This window comes from Pan troglodytes, chromosome 17 (assembly GCF_028858775.2).
Source record: "Pan troglodytes isolate AG18354 chromosome 17, NHGRI_mPanTro3-v2.0_pri, whole genome shotgun sequence".
NCBI lineage: Eukaryota > Metazoa > Chordata > Mammalia > Primates > Hominidae > Pan > Pan troglodytes.
In genome coordinates, this window is record NC_072415.2 from 26894284 (window position 1) to 26909503 (window position 15220).

At 40.5% G+C, this 15220-nt stretch overlaps 1 protein-coding gene and 1 pseudogene across 10 annotated transcripts in view; both read left to right on the forward strand.

Moving 5' to 3' along the window:
• The window catches only part of DLGAP1 (DLG associated protein 1), a 964206-nt gene that overhangs the window by 465921 nt on the left and 483065 nt on the right, over nt 1-15220 (forward strand). The window lies entirely within an intron of this gene.
• Nucleotides 12334-14284, forward strand: LOC129137852 (glyceraldehyde-3-phosphate dehydrogenase-like; annotated as a pseudogene).

Genomic DNA, 15220 nt, shown 5'->3' on the forward strand with positions numbered 1-15220 from the left:
CTACGAAGGACATGAACTCATCATTTTTTATGGCTGCATAGTATTCCATGGTGTATATGTGCCACATTTTCTTAATCCATTCTATCATTGTTGGACATTTGGGTTGGTTCCAAGTCTTTGCTATTGTGAATAGTGCCTCAATAAACATACGTGTGCATGTGTCTTTATAGCAGCATGATTTATAATCCTTTGGGTATATACCCAGTAATGGGATGGCTGGGTCAAATGGTATTTCTAGTTCTAGATCCCTGAGGAATCGTCACACCAACTTCCACAATGGTTGAACTAGTTTACAGTCCCACCAACAGTGTAAAAGTGTTCCTATTTCTCCACATCCTCTCCAGCACCTGTTGTTTCCTGACTTTTTAATGATCGCCATTCTAACTGGTGTGAGATGGTATCTCATTGTGGTTTTGATTTGCATTTCTGTGATGGCCAGTGATGATGAGCATTTTTTCATGTGTTTTTTGGCTGCATAAATGTCTTCTTTTGAGAAGTGTCTGTTCATATCCTTCACCCACTTTTTGATGGGGTTGTTTGTTTTTTTCTTGTAAATTTGTTTGAGTTCATTGTAGATTCTGGATATTAGCCCTTTGTCAGATGAGTAGGTTACAAAAATTTTCTCCCATTCTGTAGGTTGCCTGTTCACTCTGATGGTGGTTTCTTTTGCTGTGCAGAAGCTCTTTAGTTTGGTCCTTTGTTTTTTAACTTCAAATCAAGACTGACAAGTTAACGTTTGTTTGGGGGATCATTAACACAAAATAGTTGAAGTCTTGGATGGATGGTTAATGCTGAATAAAGCTCATCTGGTCAAGCTACGCATCCTGTTTGGATTCATTTGTCATCCCTGACGAGTTATCATACAATGGCTGTGTGGATACAGCCTCAGTGTGGACACCTCAGTGGACAGGAAGTCTTCCTTCTCTTCATTGACACACAGCCTCCTGAGCCTGCCACTTACCAGCTCTGTTCCTGCCCGTAAAGGCTACAGGAATTAGTGGAATCCCTCTCTCCTGTGCTTTGCCACTTTATTAAAACACAGGAACCCTCAGAACCTTCTGCTTCTCATCCCATGCAGCTTTACTTTCTCACATGATATAGTTACCATTTCCCAACTCTGCTGGACTCACTAAGAAAAGACAGTGCCGTCTGAAAGGAGCCGGGCACATTCCTCAGCCCCGGGCTCAAAACAAACAAGTCCAGTACAAACACATCCCATCCTCCCATCCCACCATATATCGCCATATATCTTTCAAACTTCCTGAGCCCAGCTGGGCATAACACGTCCACCAGCAAGGACGCAAGTTAGGCTGCTCCAGGGAACTGGGTAACCATGGCCAGCAACTCCCTTCCCTCCAGGAGCATAGGGACCGGGTCCTGGGAGGGAGAAGCAAAAGTCCCGAGCAACCCATTGCCTCGGAAGTGCAGCAGTGGAGGCAGGAGGGAGCAGCCGGGCCTGTGATGCCTGCCATAACCTCATGTTCTGGAAAAGGACAGTGACGAGGAATTCATGCTCAGATTTGCATTCAGCTGTTTATCCCAGTTAAGCTACGGCAGTCAGGAGCTGGAGCTCAGGAAATGTCTGAGCACATTTACAGCTACCCGGCGCCACAGCCGCGGACTGGCATTAAAAACTGATTTCCAGGTTTGGTTGAAAGTGAAGAAACAAACATTATAAGCTAGGGGTCCCCAGCCCCCAGGCCACAGACTGGTACTTGTACAGTGCACAATGCATCTTTCAGACATCCTGCAGTACGGGTCCGTGGCCTGTTAGGAACCGGGCTGCACCGCAGGTGAGTGGAAGCTTCATCTCTATTTACAGCCGCTCCCCATCATTTGCATTACTGCCTGAGCTCCACTTCCTGTCAGATCAGCAGCAGCATTAAATTGTCATGGGAGCGCCAACCCTATTGTGAACTGTGCATGCAAGGGATCTAGGTTGCCCGCTCCTTATGAGAATCTAATGCCTGATGATCCAAGGTGGAGCTGAGGCAGTGATGCAATCACTGGGGAGTGGCTGCAAATACAGATTAACATTAGCAGAGAGGTTTAACTGTGCAGAGACCATAAGTCAATTGCTTACAGACGCATATCAAAATCCTGTCAGTGAGCGGCAAGTGACAATTAAGCTGCCTCTGGTGGTAGACTTTATAGTGGCAAGTGAGTTGATGTACTTCAATTGTATAGCTGCATCTAGTGTCCTGAAATGTATGTTTGAGAGAACTTCAAATCCCCATAGGTTCTGGGTTAAAGTCAAGGTGGAATATCCTGAGATTGCAGTGACAGCAACCAAAATGAGATTACAGAGTGAAGTGGACATAAGCAACACTTATATCACTGTCTCCCATCACCCCCAGATGGGACCATCTAGTTGCAGGAAAACAAACTCAGGGCTCCCATTGATTCTACCTTATGGCGAGTTGTATAATTATTCCACTACATATTACAAGGTAATAATAGAAATAAAGTGCACAATAAATGTAATGGGCTTGAATCATCCCGAAACCATCCCCCGCCCTGGTCCATAGAAAAATTGTCTTCCATGAAACCAGTCCCTGGTGCCAAAAAGGTTGGGCACCACTGGTATAAGCCACAGATAAAGTACATACATAGTCTAATGTATAATTTATGAAGTATAGCACATACTGTTAGTCTAATGATTTCAAGATGAAATCCAAAAGTTAAAGACAAAACGCTCTTTAAAATATGCATAGAAATCTGTAATTGGAGCATATAAGAAAGACAATATCATGATTACATTTCATTAAATAGTCATTGTAGGAATGTTAGCTTTGAATAAATTATAACCTCAAATGTATCTAAGAAAATTATAAAAGTGAAAATAAATATCTCTGAACATACACTTTTTAGACTTTAATAACTAAAAATAATTATAACATAGGCATAGTTCTGTGGGTGAAGTGAGTGCGAATACGCAAAGCACTTGGAATGATGCCTGGTACCGAGTAGACCCAATGTAGCTATTTGCTTTTGGTAGACAGATGCCATTCTTTTTGTTAATTGCAGTTATAATTGAATTTTAGAATTTTTAAATAGGATGAAAGATTAGCGCCCATTGAAGCCAGTGGTTTTCTTTTTTCCAAACTTTTTTTTAGTAGCAAAATTCAGTTTTCAAAATCCTTTCTCCAAACAATCGAGGAAATGGGGACCCCAGTGAGTAGGCCTGGAAGAGGAGCTGCTCTGCAGGAAGTGGGGCCAGATTTCTATCTATTAGCAATCTCCCCTTGAGGCAACTTTGGAACCCAGTCTGAACACTAAGCCAAGGCACTCTACCATTTGACAGATGAGGAAAATAAACCCTAGGGAGGTAAATAAACCTAGGGAGGTAAATGCTCTCATTCTCAAAGCTAGCACAGTCAGATTGTTTTCCAGAAAATAATTAATACCTAACATACCTGGAAACAAGCGCTATTTGCAGGGTGATATTCAAGATATTTAACCAGTGTCCAATCAAAATGGCTCTGCGTAGTCAGAGCCTCATCCTGTGTCAAGCATTAACTTTTTAGTTGCTAAATCATAGGACATTTTTGTGGGAGGCAGGGTGTCACCATTGAAGGGTCCAGTATCCGGGGGGCTCAGGACAATAGGTAATTACCAACTGGTATAAAAGTGATTTTAACAAGGTACAATCATACCAGATGGGTAACAGCTAAATGTCAGCCCTGGGCGTTTGAAGATGTCCTCCGCAGGCTAGAAAAAAATCCACGTTGGATTGGAATCCTGCTGAGAATAGCTACACTATAATTGGAACTCTGGAGACTGTATCTGTTCCTTCTCATTTGGTCTTTCTAGAAATCAAAGTTCTCCTCTGGACTCTTCCAAAACATTTAGACATTTACTGGCTTCCAAAAGAAGGAACTCATGGTGATATTGACCATTTTTAAAGAAAATAAAAGCATGAAGCCGAGCATGGTAGTACACACTTGGAATCCCACATATTTGGAAGACTGAGGCTAGAAGATTGCTTGAGGCCAGAAGTTCGAGACCAGCCTGAGCAACATGGCAAGACCCCATCTTTAAAAAAAAAAAAAAAAGTTAAATCAAAATAAAATTTTAAAAAGATGCGAGTGGTTGCTTTGTATTTATCCTTCAAAATAAGTTGAAGGATAGAAAATGATAGCTGAATGCCACTAATTGTAGAAGCTGATCGCCACTAATTGTAGAAGCTGATCTGTGTTTCCATCTTAACAAAAGGATTTGTAAGAATACTTGTCATTTGCTTACACTTATTAAAATAAATGGCTTCTACCAGCAGTCTTGACGCAGACTATCCACCTACATAAGAAACGGGCGATGGTGACAGAAGGAAAAAAAAGAACAAAGCCCTGCCGGGTGCCCCAGTGGGAGAATTGGTATGTTGGATTTGAATGGGAAGAGGGAGGATGTTCCAGAGGTGTGTGGGGAGAGATGGGAATAGAAAATGAGGGACTGTGTTGTTATAAGAACAAGCAAAGCATATACAGACAGCTTATGAATTTGCGCTAGGATGACTTTCCGCTACATCATGGAGTTTAGATTCCCCATGTCAAAGGCAGATCTGTATCTCTTTTGTATTCCAGAAAAGTATTTGCACATCACTTTTCTGGCTCTTGGGGGAGGGAGAGAGGCATGGGAGAAAATTCATTTAAGTGTATGCCTTAAAATGAAGTGCATTTGGCTAATGAGTAAGCAGCTGTTTAGTTAAGCAAATGACTCATACTGGGGTATTTATAGAGCGCAACTATTTTTCAATCCTGTACAAATTTAAAAGAAAGAAGTTTCCCTATAACCCCAAAGCAGATGTTTCTACATTTATGAACAAAGCACTACTGAACAGTAAGCCCGTCCTTCAGGTTTATCAATGCATCTATTAAAACATATGTTAGTCTTCCTAGGAAGTATATATCTCTTCATTGAACAGAGAACACTTATAGAGTATTTATTTTGTTCTATGTTAAAAAAAAAAAAAAAGTAAGTCAAAGGCCCAGGCTTTAAGAAGTAAAGTCTGATCAGAAAGTTATATCATCTGCCCAAAAAATATAGCTAATAATGAAAAGTGAGATTCAAAATTGACAACCACAGGAGTGCCATGAGCTGTAATTAGCTTAACTTTTTATTTGCTTGTAACTTAATAGCCAATATTTTTTTAGAGCTTAGTATGAGCCAGGCCTGGAGCATTTGAGTCCTCTTGTTGAAAAAGTATGTTTTACAAAAAGACTTTAAAATGAAACTGAAAGCAATAACATAAATCACATCAGGAAGAGAGGGAGACAGTATGACACTGGGGATCACGTGGCTCAGAGGTTCTTGCTAATCAAGGTAGAAAGGGGACCAGGATATGTCAGAGGAACTCAAGGAGGCAGATGCATGTGGCTGGTATCTTTGAATAAGGGTTCACACAGTCATGAGATGTGAAATTACCTTTAAAGAATGGGTTAGGATTAGATAAATGCAAGTGATTTCCAAGAAGGGACAATGGCTTGAGCAAAAACAATGAGGGTGGAAATAAGACATAGCTCCTCACTGAGTGAATACAAGGCATGGTTGGGATGGGTCAATAAACCTGTCTGAATGGAGGACATGGGCAGGGGACAATGGTGAAGATTGGGCAGGGGACAATGGTGAAGATTGGTCAGGAATCAAATATGCCAGGGCCTTCAGAACCGGCTGAGCTCTGTGGGCAAAAGAAAGACCCAAACACCGAGATGGATTAACAGGAGAAAGATGAACCTGGGCTGGTGAGACATGCATGCAACAAGGTAGGACTAGGGGCAGGGGATTCAATTAGGAGTTGATTGTGGACTGGCCTAACATAAATAGGCATCAACCAAGGTCGAGGCAGAGAAAATGCCAAAGAAGTGAAAATGAAGGAATGGCAAGGAAAGGGGATGACTGCTTGGCTGTGAGAAGCATTGGGAAAGAACATTAAAGATGGCTTTAGAGTCGCCAGCCTGGGTGACAGGGTGAATGTGAGAGGAGTACATCAGTCTCATCAGAGGAGGAATTATTTTAGACACCTGGAGCTTAGAGTGCTGTCAGAACAGACAAGTGAAACAGTCTCAAGGCAGCCAAAAATGTGCAACTGAGACTTAGTCAGTGCAGACTTGGGATTTCCATTTGAATGATCTAGCACAGGGCAGACTTGGGGTAATTGAAGTGATATGACCTCTGAGACATTGTAGAGACTGAAGCCATCCTGAGTCAGGGGAGACCATTGAAGGGATCTGCCCTCACAAGGGATTTTGGTTTTCTTAGGTCACCATGAGAAGGGACCACAGACTGGCAGCTGAAACAACAGAAATTGATGTCCTGACAGTTCTGGAGGCTGAAGTCCGAGATCAAGGCGTAGGCAGATTAAGAAAAATGATTAAGATCCTGTGTGCTTTGTCTTAGGATTTTCTGATTATTTTTTTCTCTTTCAAAAGACTGCAAATTGGAGAAGTTTCAGAAGCTTTTCCATTCCGTGAGGATCTTTTATTTTCTTTTATCTGTCCCCAAGAGCCTCTTTTTTTCTTCTTCCCATTATTTCTGACCAGATAGGCTCTCTGTGCCTGTCTTTTGTTGGGAAAGAAACCTCTACCACAAGTTGCAGTTTCATGTTCCCGGGGAGCATTTCAGTGGTAACTCAGTCATTATAGGGGTGTTGTCTAAGAACCTGCCTAGCTGCAATGGTCCTGCTGATTCTGTTATCTCTTTAAACAATGCAGTAGACGTTAGAATGGGCTGATGATTTATTTTCCCATTCTGGCAAGTTTTACAAGTGCTTCTTTCATAATAGGAGAGTCTTTTTTAAACAGGGGTAATTTAGATTTGTTTGTTCTTGGAAGGAGGGTGGGGTATGAGGAATGCCATAATCTTACATTATGGTATTAATCATTCTTTGTTCAGTTTGTTCTTTTACAGGTTTAATCTTGCATTCGGTTTTGATAGAGAACATAAAGCATTTTTTTAACCTAATGATGTCTCAGGTAGCGGTGGTACTTGAGATGGCTCATTTTGTACATAACTTCATGGAAAATAGATTCTTGGCACCCCCAACAACTAGTGTGAGCTGGCAAGCCACAGATCCTTGGAGGTTTAGCTGCTTCCTCTGTTAAAAGCAGATACTGACACATAGTGAGTACATCAGGCAAATGAGCTTTATTTGGGGAATGTTGAATTTAGGGTCCTGTTAGAACATACAAATAAATTTGTCCTTATAGCACTGTTTTGAGATTATATAAGTACCTGGCATAATTAAGTAATGGCAATCACTATAATTATCATTATTAATTCAAGGTACCTTTTTCTTTTTCCTGATGGATAACGCTTACATTCTTACAAATACTGAATTAATGAATAAGAAACAAATGTGCATATAATTTTGCTTTGAAATTTCAAATAAGGAAAAATAAATCTAAAAAATAAATATTTTCTATATTCCTTTGACTCTGAAGAACCGCCCAAAAGAACCCTCTAATAAGTATACATCTAATATTTTCTATAAGCAAGTTTTTTGGGAACCTTTGTTCCTGATATGTTATTATAATTCCTCAGATACAAGCAATAGTGAAACCACTTTACTCTTTAGTCATCATATGAAGGTTTTAGTAATTATAGAAAATGACACTTAAGAAAAAAATTCAAAACAAATTTCATAAGATATATAAGCAATGATGGTTCATGTTTTGATTTTTCACCATTCCATCACATTCTCAATTCAAATTTGTAAGTAATTATTAATTACCTAAGTCTGCGACTCACGGTGCTAGAATGTTGTAGAATATACCAACCAGTACAAAATGGGCTTCTTGCCATCACTGAGCTTCCAAACCAGCTGGAGAGAAAAGACTTAATGATGAGGAGAAGAAGGGCTATAAATGGAATGAATGTCTTAAGGGCTTACCATGTGTCAGGCATGTAGATAATAAGAACTTATCACAGGCTATCCCATGGAAACCTCACCACGTCTCTGAGAGGTACCCCCATTGATGTTCAGAGAAGTTAATTACCAGCACCAAATCACAAGTCTGTCTGTCCTGCTCCAAAAGCAAATGCATTTTCTATATTATAGAAAATAATATAGAAAATATTAATTGCAAAGTTAATCATTCACATTGTATCTTGTCAATTCCGTGTCATGGAGCACAGTATGTGTATTGAGTCAAAGGTGATCTGAAGAAGGCACACGTCCATGTATAAGTGTGCCAAAGTAGCTGAGATATGTACATGACATGGAGACAGTGTGACTTTTAGAGATAAACATTTTAATGACAACAAAACCTGCATCCTGAAAAGCAAGGTGAAAATCACAGTGAAAAATGGTTAAGATCCTGTATGCTTTGACTTAGGATTTTCTGATTTTTTTCTTTCAAAAGACTACAAACTGGAGAAGTTTCAGAAGTGTTTCCATTCCATGAAGATCTTTTATTTTATTTTATCTGCCCCAAGAGCCTCTTTTTTTCTTCTTCCTATTATTTCTGACCAGATAGACTCTCTGTGCATTATTTTTTATTAGAAAATGCATTTTACTTTTACCCATCAGGAAAAGAAAGTTAAATAGTAACCAATAATATAATATAAAAAGTAGTCAAGATAACTACAGAAGAGTTGTCATAAGACATTAGCAATGAAAAGTATGTGTTGTAGGAGATCAGAGGAGGGAAGAATCACTAGATTAGGATGATTGAGGAAATTCCTGTGAAAGAGAATCCACCACTATGTTTCATATACATATAGATGGTACAGTATACCATAAATTCTCTATTATCCAGTTTAGGCCATCCTGGGACACCCTGAAAATAGTCAATCAGTCCTTTATTTCAATCTCAAGCGTTTTGTCCCAAGCCATGCAGAATCTGAAGGGCATTGGAGATTTAGTGAGAGTTTTTCTCACCTAGTCTACTCTTTCTCTTGATTGTCCCCAGTGCCCTGTTCTTAGCTATAGAGCCTTCTGGGGCATCACCTGCCATCCCTTTGCGTTGGGCAGAGAACATTCCCCAGAAACTCTGCTCTTCCTTCCCTCCCTCTAAGATCCTTAAATCTTTTTGCAACCTTTTAACTCCCTCACCTCACAGCCCTGCCTCCTACATGTATGGCCCTAGCAGGAGCTGTGGTCTCCGCCAGGTCTGAATCCTCATGGGTCGGGATGAGGACAGAAGCCTCAAGAGTGCAGCATCAGAAGATACTCCTACTTCACATGTGGGCACACAAATCTTTAGTCACTTCTCCCTGTGCTGAGTTATACTGAAGTGTGTCCTTTTCCTTGCTAGCTTTGAATCAAATCACAAAAGGTGACAGTGGAGCAAGTGCAGAGGAAAACTGAGTGTTCTCATCAATAAAATACCCTTTTGTCTGATGGGGGCAAATATCCAGCATTCTGCCCGTATGAAAATACAGGCCTTTGGAGACAAACAATCCTACTTTTTAAATTCTCTCGCATTTTGAAGTTCCACTCTTTCCAATGTATTTGCTAACCATGCATTCTTTAAAAATGAGAATCTATATGAAAAAGAACTAGATCTTGTCTTTAAAAAGTGACCTTAGGGCATAAGTCCAAGAGATCTATTGAACAAGATGGTGACTATAGTTAATAAAGATGCATTGTATACTTGAAAATTGCTACAAGAGTAGAATTTTAAGTATTCTCACCGCAAATAAATGGCAAATCTATAAGGTAATAAATATGTTAATTAGCTTGATATATGTATATGAATATATGATACGTGTATACATGTTTCAAAACATCATGTTGTATACCACAAATATATACAATATTTATTTTTTTTCAATTCAAAAAATAAATAAATTTGTAAAAAGCGACCTGCAAAAATGGTCAGTAATAAGCATATGGACAAACTATCGGGACCCCAGAGAGAGAATAGTGCAGTGAAAATTGCTGAGCGTTTTGGTTTTTTTCCTTTCCGGAAAGGAGTAGGAAAGCTATGTGGCAGAAACACCTGTACATCTAAGCAAAGCTCTGGTATTCAGCTAGGAATTAGGAGATGCCATTCCTTTTGCAAACACATTTAAATCACATTGAACAAAATTACTATGGGTAAAGATGAATATCCCACTTCATTTTGGACACAAATTATTATAATGCCCTAAGCACTTTCTGCTCCTGCTCATCAAGTGCAGCTGCAAAGTCTGGTGTCTCTCCTGTGGCAGAGCCGTCTTCCTCTATGCTCCAGTTAGGAACTGGGCTGCTCCTCCCAGGTCCTGCCACCTCCACCCAGCCAAGACTCACTTGAGGCCGTAGGTTCTGCCTCCAGATAGGCCACGATGCCTGAGATCAGACCCCTGCAGCCTCTCCTCTTCTCCTTCCTCACCATCTCTATCTCCCATTATCTTTTTTTGTTTTTTACTTTTTACTTTTTTTGTTTATTTATTTATTTATTTATTTTTTGAGATGAAGTCTCGCTTTGTCACTCAGGCTGGAGCGCAATGGCACTATCTTGGCTTACTGTAACAACCACCTCCCGCGTAAAAGCGATTCTCCTGTCTCAACCTCCCAAGTAGCTGGGATTACAGGCGCCTGCCACCATGCCTGGCTAATTTTTGTATTTTTAGTAGAGATGGAGTTTCACCATGTTGGCCAGGCTGGTCTCGAACTCCTGACCTCAAGTGATCCACCTGCCTCAGCTTCCCAAAGTGCTGGGATTACAGGCGTGAGCCACCACGCCCAGCTATATTTTTACTTTTAATTGACAAATAATAATTGTGTGTATTTGTGGGGTACAGTGTGATGTTTTGATCTATGTATACATTATAGAAGGATTCGATCAAGCTAATTAACATACCTGTCATCTCCCAATTTATCATTTTTTGTGGTAAGAACATTAAAAATGTATTTTAGCAATATTGAAATAAACATTATGCTTAACTGTGGTTACCATGCAGGATAACAGTTGCAGTGTAATAGTCCAACTGAAACTTTGTACACTTTTACCAACATCTTTTCTTTCCCCATCTCTTCGTCTCCTCTCTAGCCTCACCTCAGATAACCAAATTTCTACTTTTTCTTTCTAAGAGATACGCTTTTCAAAAATCCACGAGTTAATACAGTACAGTCATGTGTCACTTAATCATGGGAGTACATTCTGAGAAATGCATCATTAGGCGAAAACACTGAGTGAACATTATAGAGTGCAACCCTAGATGGTAGAGCCTACCCCACAACTAGACTATATGGTATAGCACATTGCTACTAGGCTGCAAACCTGTACACATGGTACTGTGCTGAAGACTGTAGGCAGGTGTAACACCACGGTAAATATTTGTGCATCTAAACATAGAAAAAAATGGTAAAAATAGGGCTTTATAGTCTTATGGGACTGCCACTGTACATGCAGTGCAGCCTGTGGTTGACCGAAACATTATTATGTGGTGCATGACCATAATGGTTTTGCTGTGCGTGGCTTATTTCATTTAGCATAATGTCATCCAAGTTCATCCATGTTGTGCAAATGACAGCATTTTCTTCTTTTTATGGCTTTGTAGTGTTCCATTGTTTATATATACCACATTTTATTTATTCATTTATCTGTTGATGGACAGATAGGTATGTCTTTATTACTCAATGTGGTCATTTCACCAGAGAGGTGGATTTACATACGTACACTTTCCACATACTCTTCATTTAATTCTTCCTCTAAAACCTCACTAATACTGTTCCCCTTCCTCTGCCTCTGTCCATCAAGATCTGTCCTATACAACATAGTAAATTCCAAGTGGAAGAAGTAAAGTGTGCAACATCAACCCATAAAAAAACTAGGGGGAAAATTGAATCGCCTTCGAAAGTTCTAGAGTGGGAAGAGCTTTGGAACAATAGAAGAAACCATAAAAGTAAGAATCAGGCTCTCTGCTCCTCACATTTGACAGACAGCTACATATTCTTATGCAGAACCAGCCATGTCCCTGAGACACCATGGTGAAGGTGAAGGCCGGAGTAAACGAACTTGATCGTATTGGGCACCTGGTCACCGGGACTGCTTTTCACTCTGGTAAAGTGGATATTGTCACCATCGGTTACCCGTTCATTGACCTCAACGACATGGTCTGCATGTCCCAGTATGATTCCACCCATGGCTAATTCCACAGCACTATCAAGACTGAGAATGGGAAGCTTGTCATCAATGGAAACTGCATCACTCATCATCCAAGGCGAGATCCCACCAAAATTAAATGCGATGATGCTGGCACTGAGTACACTGTGGAGTCCACTGGTGTCTTCATGACCATGAAGAAGGCTGGGGCTCACTTGCAGGGGGTACCAAAAGGGTCATCATCTCTGCCCCCTCTGCTGATGGGCATGAACGATGAGAAGTATGAAAACAGCCTCAAGATCATCAGCAACGCCTCCTGTGCCACCAAGTGCTTTGCCCCCCACCAGCCAAGGTCATCCATGACAACTTTGGAATCGTGGAAGGACTCATGGCCATGGTCCACGCCATTACTGCCACCCAGAAAACTGTGGATGGCCCCTCCAAGAAACTGGCATGACAGCCACGGGGCTCTCCAGAACATCATCCCTGCATCTACTGGTGCTACCAAGGCTGTAGGCAAAGTCATCCTGGAGCTGAATAGAAAGCTTACCGGCATGGCCTTCCTTGTCTCCACCACCAACGTGTTGGTCATGGACCTGACCTGCCAGATATGATGACATCAGGAAGGTGGTGAAGCAGGCATCAGAGGGGACCCTTGAGGGCATCCTGGGCTACACTGAGCACCAGGTTGTCGCCTCTGACTTTAACAGCATCACCCACTCTTCCACCTTCAAAGCTGGGGTGGGCATTGCCCTCAACAAGCACTTTGTCAAGCTTATTTCCTGGTATGAGAATGAATTTGGCTACAGCAACAGGGTAGTAGACCTTATGGTCCACATGGCCTCCAAAGAGTAGCAGCTAGCTGGACACCAGCCCCAGCGAGAGCACAAGAGGAAGAGAGAGGGGGAATCCCTGCCGCACTCAGTCCCCCACAACACTGAGACTCTCCCCTCCTCACAGTTTCCATGCAGACCTCCTGAAGAGGGTGAGACCTAGGGGAGCCCTACCTCATTGTGTACATCAATAAAGTCCCCTGTACTCAGCAAACAAAAAAAAAAAACAGAATAAACATAATTCATTAACTAACATTTCAGCATTTTAGTACAGTTTAAAAATAATAAGGCCAGGTGAAGTGACTCACACCTGTAATCCCAGCACTTTGAGAGGCCAAGGCAGGCAGATCACTGGAGCTCAGGAGTTCGATACCAGCCTGGGCAACATGGGAAAACCCCGTCTCTACTAAAAATATAAAAATTAGCTGGGAGTGGTGGCACATGCCTGTGGTCCCAGCTACTTGGGAGACTGAGGCAGAATTGCTTGAGCCTGGGAGGCAGAGGTTGCAGTGAGCCGAGATGGCACCACTGCACTCTAGCCTGGGCGACAGAGTGAGACTCTGTCTTAAAAATGAATAAAAATAAATAAATAAAATGAGAAGAATCAATCAAAGCTGTTAACAAATCAGCAGAAATGCTGTCAAGACAATTTTTTAAAGAGATTGTATAGCTACTAAAGAATCGTATTGAAACCTGTTAACAATTTAACCTTACCTGTAATCTAAGAGAAATGCAAATCTAAATCATGAGATATATTTTTTCTATTAAATTAACAGATTTAAAAAATGATATGACCTAATCTTTGATGAGGGCATGATGAGAATAGTACCTTTATAACTTGCTGATAATGTTATAATTTAATACAGAGTTTTTGAAAATCAATTTGTCTTGTATATTAAATGCTAAAAAATAGATTCATGCCTTTAACTCCATGATTTCATTACAGGACATTCTCCTAAGAAAATAATGTAAAAAGTCATAAGTACAAAGTTATAAGTACAAATAATTTAACCTCAAATTATTTTCCAAATCAAAAAGAAATGAACAGAGTAATTTTCTCTTGACATAGGTATAGATTTAAAAATTACAAAGACTGCCCAGTAACATGAAGAAAATTAATACTATATAAAAATATGCAGGGAACAGAGAACACCAGAAGAAAACATAGCAGTGGTAAGCTAGGGTGCTGAGAATTATGGGTGATGTTTATTTCATTTTTTCTATTCTCTATATTTTCCTTAATGCAGTTGTTATTATGGTAATATGTATAACATAAAATTCACCCTTTTAACCACTTTTTTTTGAGACGGAGTTTTGCTCTTGTTGCCCAGGCTGGAGTGCAGTGCAACCTCTGCCTCCCGGGTTCAAGCGATTCTCCTTCCTCAGCCTCCCAAGGAGCTGGGATTACAGGAATGCACCACCACACCTGGCTAATTATCATTATTATTATTATTATTATTATTATTATTATTATTGTATTTTTAGTAGAGACGGGTTTCTCCATGTTGGTCAGGCTGGTCTCAAACTCCCGACCTTAGGTGATCCAACCGCCTCAGCCTCTCAAAGTGCTGGGATTACAGGCATGAGCCACTGCCCTCAGCCTTAACCACTTTTTAAGTGTACAGTTTAGTGGCATTAAGTATTTCACATTGTTGTACAACCGTCACCACCATCCATCTCCAGAACCTGTTCATCTTCCCAAGTGGAAACTCTGTACCCCTTAAACACTGACTTCCCATTCCCTCTCCCCCAGGCCATGGTAACCACTATTCTACTTTCTGAATCTATGAATTTGATTTCTCTAGGTACCTCATGTAAATTAAATTATACAATATTTGTGTTTTTGTGACTGGCTTATTTCACTTTGCACAATGTCTTTGAGGTTCATCCATGTTGTAGGATGTGTCAGAATTTCCTGGCTTTTTAAGGCTAAATAATATTCTATTCTATATGTACATCACATTTTGTATCCATTCATTCTTCTTAGGGCACTTGGGTTGCTTCACTTTTTGGCTATTGTAAATAATGCTGCCGTGAGCATGGGTGTACCAATATCTGTCTGAGTCCCTAGTTTCCTTTTTTTTCAGTATATACCCATAGTGGGATTGCTGGATCATACGGGAATTCTGTGTTTAATTTTTTTAACAACCACCAAGCCATTTTCCACAGTTACTGCGTTCAAGGGTTCCAATTTCTCCACATCTTTGCCAACACTCACTTTCTGTTTCTTTCAATCATAACCATCCTAACAGGTGTGAAGCGGTATCTCACTGTGGTTTTGATTTGCATTGCCCTAATGATTAGTGATGTTGAACATCTTTTCATGTATTGATGGGCCACTTGCATATCCTGTTTGGAGAA